At 37.4% G+C, this 8,280-nt stretch overlaps 1 long non-coding RNA gene across 1 annotated transcript; it reads right to left on the minus strand.

Moving 5' to 3' along the window:
- LOC143305677 (uncharacterized) lies at positions 1-3,207 on the minus strand. Its single transcript, XR_013062759.1, has 3 exons — positions 2,938-3,207; positions 2,203-2,346; positions 1-828 (listed from the first exon to the last, which is right to left on the minus strand). It is a non-coding gene; the product is annotated as an uncharacterized LOC143305677 (long non-coding RNA).
- Between the last annotated feature and the right edge of the window lie 5,073 nt (positions 3,208-8,280).

Here is an 8,280-nt window from a genome sequence, read left to right on the forward strand (position 1 = left end):
TTGAAAATGTCCTACCGCTTGATCGGAGGTGCAACGGCGCGGATCCGCAATCCCCCATGGTTGCCTAGCGCATGGTGGTTTGCGGGAGGACGGAATAACGCGAAACGCGTTGAATTGCCAAAGCGTCGTTGTGGCTATACGCTGGTATTCTTTATATATCCCTGTTGCGCGTAGAGTATTAATTTTTGCTCTAGGCAAGAACGCCGGTTAATGTTGTAAGGAAAAGGGTGCAGGTAAATGAATTCGACACTGTCGATACTTTAGTTAACAAACCCGTTCACTTGGTGTACTTTATTTCCGTCTTTAATTTGTAAAGAGGCCCGTAGCGAATTCGTCGCGATTTACGGGAGTCGTTTCGTTCGAGGAGCGCAAAACGAAGTAGGACGTTTGTCGCGGCGTCGGTGTTTTTATAAGTCCTTCGACCGACGACAACGCCGAGCCGATGGTGTTGTCGAGCACTAATTAGATAAATCTTTAAATTGTGGCGCTCGAAATCCGGAACAATCCCAAAGGATGAAAAGGTACCGGCGGCCCACGTAGGGAAGAGGTTTTAGTGGGTAGTATACCCAGCCACGGGACTGTCCCTTCCGGACTACCCGTTCAAGGTCGCCCCTTCTGGGCTGTGACCTACTCTTGGGCTAAATCCCACCCATAGGGTCGGGTTGCCAGGTTGCCGCTTTCTGGGGTTGCCTTTTCGGGTTTGCCCCCACCAAACGGGCGCCAGGCTGCCCCATCAGGGCGAGTATGAGTCCCACACTGCCCGGGCCGCCTCTAGCCGACTAGACGAAAGGGGAATCAGCCTGCGCGTGCATAAATGCATTTCCTCTTCTATTTAAAAAAAAAGAAGGTTTAGGTTAGGGTTAGGGTTAGGGTTAGGTTAGGTTAGGTTAGGTTAGGGTGATTCCCGCTCGACCAGGCCCTCCAAGCTCCACTCTTGTGAATTTGCTGCAAATTTTAACTCACCCCCGGACTTCCAGGCGGCGCTGATGTCGCTTCTCTACATGCTTAACTTGTATCACTGATTTTCACATACACAACTAAAGATATCGTGACGTCATGTTCCCGCGAAATTTGTCGCCGCTTTTTCAATTGTTTCAAAATTTAAAGAGACAAAAGAATTATGGCGCACATGGTTGCACATGGTGGCAGCGTGGGTGATTGAATTTCCAGGTTCGTGAATTCCATTATTATAATAATTACTATTATTATTATTATGACTATTATTATTATTTAAAAAGATATTCTTTTAAGTTTTTTCTAGGTTTTTAGGTTTTTAATAACTTCTACTGATGAGATGCAGCAACAGCAGAAGAAGATAGAAATTAAGTAAATATAGAATTTTTTAAAATTGTTACTGAAAACAGTAACTGTTTACATTGGTGTTTTAGTAATATATGTATTTAATTTTAATTATTAAAATGTATCTTTAAAGGATGTTCTCCTTCACTCAAGAGAAAAAGGATAAGAAGAGGATGGCGCAGTGGGTGGAAGTACGTGGTAACCCAAAGTCAGTGCTTCCACTTGAAAACTGAATTTCTGGATGATCTGTAACAGCTATTTTGAAGAAAAATACTTTGTGAGAAAAAGATTAACAACATCAGCAGTTCCCGCACTGAACTTACTTGGTAATAACTCTTATATAATTTTTATAGCATTTGTAAATAATTGTTAACGAAAATATTTATTACAGTGTCTGAGGCTGCCTTTATTAAAATAGAACAACACTACATCTGGATGCAAATGAAAAGAAGAAAAAGAAGAAGATTGTAAGTATTCAGTTTACATATACAATATATAAAAGCATTAACATGGTATTAATACACTGAGGTATACATAATAATACTTCTAGCATGAAGTGTATGTATAATATTATATAATTTTGTTCTTATAGTTAAACCTGACCACCAGGGGAGTGGAGAACCTGATTTTCGAGACATTTGGTACGTGTGTTTTATTGTATGCATGATTGTGATTAATTGTATATTATTATTGATATATATATATATACATATATAGGCCTATTTTCGATTCTGAGAGTTTTTCGTGTGTGCATTTATCTATGTGGAGTGGCGCCTCGTGTACGAGTATGCTAGCCTACTCGACACGCCCACTTCTAGGCTTGATGCGCACACTTAGTTCGAACTTATTTATCAATTTACTTTTCACCTCACCTGAACTCATCTAATGTCGACATACACTCACCAGTTTTGTATGGTTTCCCACTTTCTGTTTTTATGGATATCTCCTCACCGTCTATTTCTATTTTAACCTCATCTTTGTTATGTAGCTCGTCTAGTTTGAACATTTTTGTTAGTGTTTCCCACACTCCCGATAAACTGGTATCGGCTGAAAAATAATTTTCATTGTACGTTTGTTTAAGAAGCCCGTGTATGTGGGTGCTTACACACTGTAAGCTTAGTTTGCTTTAAAATTTAGTTTGCTTTCTCGCCTCGACTTGCAAGTACATTTTTCATGGTTTTACGTTGTTTTTGGAACGATCTAGTGCGCAGTTGCAGGCACGTGCTTTTATATAGAGAGCGAGAGATGAAGAGGACGCCACCGCGCTCTGTCTTTGTCCCACCTTGGTTTTCTCTCTCCTAGCGCACTGTGGCTGTCCCTCTCCCACTCACTCTCCTTTCTCTTTCTCACCCTCGCTTGCGCGCACGTGCCTGTGCCGGCCGACCTCTCACTACGCACCAGAAAATTTCCGTTACTTCAAACAAAAGAACGTCCTTTCCAAAAACGTCTCGCCCCGCACACCGCGATGTTCCGCCATTTCTCTTTCGTCCGATTTTACCACGTGGTTTTACACCTCACCGTATTGACTTTCCGCATCAATTTAATTAATTCACACCGTTAATTTTTACCGAGGAAGAACTTTAGAAAATTCGTTTCGCTTTGTAGATCTCTTTTAAACATAAAGTTTCGTATACTTACATTCTTCCTCCATCTTTTCACTCTCCTTTATCGCTATTCCTTTTTCCTCACCCATATTTCTTTGGCCTTTTATTTAAATGAGCGCAGTTGAAAACGTGCTGGTGCCCATAACCTGTTATTTTTGGGGGATATCTGGCAGGCTTAATAATAATACGAGTGTGTTCACTTTCTGAATTCTATCTGTACATTTATTTCTATCTCCACTCTACACGTGCTTTCGCTTGCTTAGCTAGAGCGATAATATACGGCTAGCTCTCTCTCTAGTCCCGCGCGCTCTGGGCCTTAAACTATACATGTAAGAGAGAGGCGACTGTAGAGGGAGCAATCGTCCTGTACTCTTACAACAACCAAGCACCTGACAGATGCCAGAGCAGAAGTAAACAGACATACATAACCGATGAGTATAGCAATGAAGATAGGAGACCGAGTATAACCTAACAAATAATGACCATAGACTATATAAATCCATTGTTCAAATTTAATTCCCAAATTATTTCGTAGCAGAATAATAAATTAGCGATGAATATCGGGAACACCCAATTGCTCAGAAGAAACAGATACCTAAAAATATGCTTTGAACGGGAGACAGAAAATCAGGCCAAGTAAAAGAGCAAGAGCGAGACCATAAATCATAAAGTATATAGAGATAGAACCTAGTGTTCATAAAATTCCCTAGTTCACTCCATAATGGTTATCAACCGTCAAATTAACCATCAAACCATCAAATTAATTAATTATACAGAATATATAAGTGCTCATAAGCGAAAATGCATAAACAAAACAGTTTCAACAAATCAAAATGACCAAAACCAAAAAATAATGTACAATATCAATCATAGTGTCCGTTCGTCTAGTGTATTTTGTAATTTCAAATAAATGATTGAAATTCTAAATTATTGAATATTTTAAAGCTTTTATCAGATGATTATGTTAATTAATTTAACGCTTTTATTAAATAATTAGATTTACGATATTTGCTGCTGTTAAACTTGGACTCCAAAGACAGTGCTTTTTCACTAGACGAACGGACACTATGATTGATATTGTACCTACAAAAGATAACCATAAGGCGCAAGCTACGCCTAGTTGGTAACCAACCGCAGCACCAAAGATATTACCAACAACAAATATTCCATTTACCAAACAATAATACTCGGCCGCTCACTCCGAAACGGCTATCCACAGATAAATTATCTGCCGCGCAGTAGTTACCTACCACGCGCCAATTACCCGTTACACAGTTACCGACTGCAGAACTGTTCATCGTGCTGCCGCGCAATGCTAGGAAACCATACTTACCATCAGACATACCATCAAGGATAAGTCTGGCATACAATACTTAAACGAAAAGATAATTCTGCTAAAATCAAAGCGATCACAGATAAACTTCCAGACGGGCCAACATCAGGAATTAATTAATTAATATATAAAGAAATAAGTCAATACTATGATTATAAATATATTACATATATAAAACATCATATAAGTTTGTAATAAAATAAATAAAATAAAATATGATTATAAATTAAAACGTATAAAGTAGCCTGACAAAATGTAAGTCAATAAAATAATTAGGAAAATAAAATCAACCCGAATAAGCCCCGCAAATTGCGCAGATTGCAGGACGCACTGCGTTACTGCATTATCACGTCGCAGAGAAACAAATTATACAAAAACAACGAAGATAAAGGAAAACAATCGCCAAGGAATGAGAGGCCGAATAAATAAATAAAATAAGACCCTTAACCAAAGCAAAATCAATATCAAACGCATATAGTCAGGAAAATCCCGTGGAACCAATCAAACATCAAACAACACACAGTCAAATAATATTAATTAATAAAATGAAATGAAATAAATCAAACCAAAATAGAATCAAGGCAAGAAGGCAACTAATAGAAAGGAAATATGAAATGTGAGCCCGACATAATGCATGACGTAGTAAAATAATGCGACAAACGCGGTCACCAAAGTAAATCGCAAAATCATACATTATACTGCCGTACCGCTTACAGACAACTTATATCGACAACAACCGACCGACAAATTATATCGATACAGCTAGCAAACAACGTAAAACAAATAATGAGAAATAAATGAAATAGATGAACAAGGTCGAAAATCGATCGAACCACAATAAATACATGAATAATGCCGAGCCAATCAAGAAGGTTGAATCAATCGATCAATTCAATTTATAAATCGGAATAAAGGGAAAACGATAGTAACCGAGAAAAAGGTGAACCCAGCATAATGAGCAAATAAATAAAATAAAATGAATGAAATAAGATGCAGTGAGGAAAGCAAAACAGCAAGATGTAAATACAAAATTATTCGGCCCACTGAAATAACGTATGATTATAAATAAATATTATATCCATAGGAAAGTTAATTACCGATAATGTGGCAGTGCATAAATAGCTGAACATAAGTTAACGCCACCAAATTGAGTATAGTAATGCTTCGAAATAAGCAAGTGACTCGGGACCGAACAGTTGCTTATTTCGAAGCAGGTTGCTATTCGGCTTGACTTTGTTCTCGAAACGGGACGATAGAGAACGCGAGAAACGAGTGAGAGATCCGAGGTAGCGGCAAATCATAAAGTGATCGGCCGAGCAGCGATGTTATTTTTTCAACAAGGATAGAATATAGCATGCCCTCTCATTCTCGCACTATGCTTTATTTCGAAGCAAATATTCCCGACTGAGAAAGCATTATATATATTCCACCCTTCTTCTACTAACCGATGTCAATGCTCAGTCGAGCGTGAAATTTATTACCCTAAACATCGGTTTCGCGCTTTCATAGACCTCTTACTCATTTCTCGTACCTCTCACTTTGCGGGCGACTTCAAACAAAGAAGAGGGGATAGCGAGTTGCTTATTTCGAAGCAGAGACCACTTGCTTATTTCGAAGCATTACTGTAAATTGAGTGATTCCTACAGTGAGATAGTATAGTATACTAGAAGATACCCGCGACTTCGTCCGCGTTGAATTTTTTATTTTATTTTAATATATGTGCAATATCTTAATTGATATAACTGCATTACCTCAAGCGCGTATCATTAGAATCGCGCGTGACAAAAAATAACGCATCGATAACAGTACGTCATGGGTGATTTGGAAATCTATTATTACGGTTGTCGCCCTAATGCGCCATGCGCGATTCATATGATACGCGCTTGAGGTTATCCAAGCACTAAGGTCGCCGCGGGGGCCAAGAAGTGCGGCGCGGGAAAGGAGGCGTGACATCTGACAATCGGCCGAGAAGAGCAGTTAATTCCGAAACCTGATCTATAACATATTTGAAGCTCACGGAAATCTGTTCTTTTTATTTTTTGGAAAACAATAGGTAGCCTATGACCTTCCTAAGGATGCAATCTATCTCCTTGCCAAGTTTTATCGAAATCTGTTCAGCGGTTTAGGCGTGAAAAGGTAACAAACAGACAGACAGACAGACAGACAGATAGACCGAGTTACTTTCGCATTTATAATATTAGTATGGATATTAGAGCAAAGCAAAACTGTTGAGAGTGTGGTACATTTCTATATATTACGTTCTCATAGATTCGAAAAGTGCTGTCCTCATTAAGAGAGCGGTTGTATGGTACGTTATTTTGTGTATGGTGTCGTCGCAGTGGAAGCGTGCGTAGCGAAACATAGCGAGACGCAGTTTATATTATTAAGCACTGTATTCTTATCAATAATAAATATCGTATTCTTATCAAAAACAATATTGAAAACATACATATTGAAGACCGTAGAACAGATGTGAAGTATTGCAAGAATCACAAGAGTTTCACCAGCAGGAAGCAGAAGGAGAGTCGGAGGAGGACAATAAATCAAAGAAGAGAGAAATAGCAAAATACTAGTAAGTATAAAAGTAGGTAAGTAAATTAAGCCATAAGAGAGCCAATTCAGAGATAACGGGTGACAAGATTATTACAGAGATATAACCCTAACCCTAATGTGTCAAAGCAGGAAAGTGTCAGCAGGAATACAAAACCAACATAAAAGGACTCGTTAAAAGGAACAAGTTAACCAATTAAGAAGGTTTAATTACAACTGTGAGGAAAGAAAAGAAAAGAAGAAGAAAATGAAAAGGAAAAGGGACGAAAAGAACCAAGGTAAAGTAATAATAATAATAACATAATTGCAACACCATATAATAATAAAATAGCTGAAATAGCACATCTTAATGGCATAAATTAAGACTCTTACAGGAACACCACACTGTCATGTCGTCATGAGAGGGACAATACGATGCGAGCTATGGCAAAATGTTAAGAGATCTTTTTTGTAGGAAATTAAGTTTTCTACTATTTATGTTGTATGATATTTTTTGATCAGATGCGTAGTTTTCGAGATATATCGAGATATTTAAAAGATCCGAAGCCGCACCAACATAATAAACATACAGAAACACCGTGGCCCCTTCCTTTGAGATAACTCTGCACTATTCCGAACTGCAAATGCCACTTCCAGCTTAGCTGTGCAGAAGAAGAACAACAAGAAGAAGAAATATCTCGAAATATGTCCGTCAGGCCTGTACATTGATACATTGATCTGTGGGTAGCAATCAGTATATTACATTATATCTAATGTAGATATGATAACAATGACATTGGTATTACATGTAGGTACATTGATCTGTGGGAACGTATCACTATGACATTATATCTAATGTAGATATAGTGCTAATGATATTGTTATTAAATGTACATTGATCTGTGGGAAGGAATCAGTATATTACATTATATAGAATGTAGATATAGCAATAATGATATCGTTATTAAATGTACATTGATCTGTGGGAATGAATCAGTATATTACATTATATCGAATGTAGATATAGTGCTAATGATATTGTTATTAAATGTACATTGATGTGTGGGAATGAATCAGTATATTATATCGAATGTAGATATAGTGCTAATGATATTGTTATTAAATGTACATTGATCTGTGGGATGGAATCAGTATATTACATTAAATCGAATGTAAACATAGTACTAATGATATTGTTATTAAATGTACATTGATCTGTGTGAAGGAATCAGTATATTACATGATATCAAGTGTAGATATAGTACTAATGATATTGTTATTAAATGTGCATTGATCTGTGGGATGGAATCAGTATATTACATTATATGTAGTGTAGATATGGTAATAATGACATTGGTACTAAATGCAGGTACATTGATCTGTTGGAATGTATCACTATGACATTATATCTAATGTAGATATAGTGGTAATGTTATTGTTATTAAATGTACATTGATCTGTGGGTAGTAATCAGTATATTACATTGTATCGAATGTAGATATGGTAATAATGATA

Source organism: Osmia lignaria, chromosome 9, assembly GCF_051020975.1.
Source record: "Osmia lignaria lignaria isolate PbOS001 chromosome 9, iyOsmLign1, whole genome shotgun sequence".
Classification (NCBI taxonomy): Eukaryota; Metazoa; Arthropoda; class Insecta; order Hymenoptera; family Megachilidae; genus Osmia; species Osmia lignaria.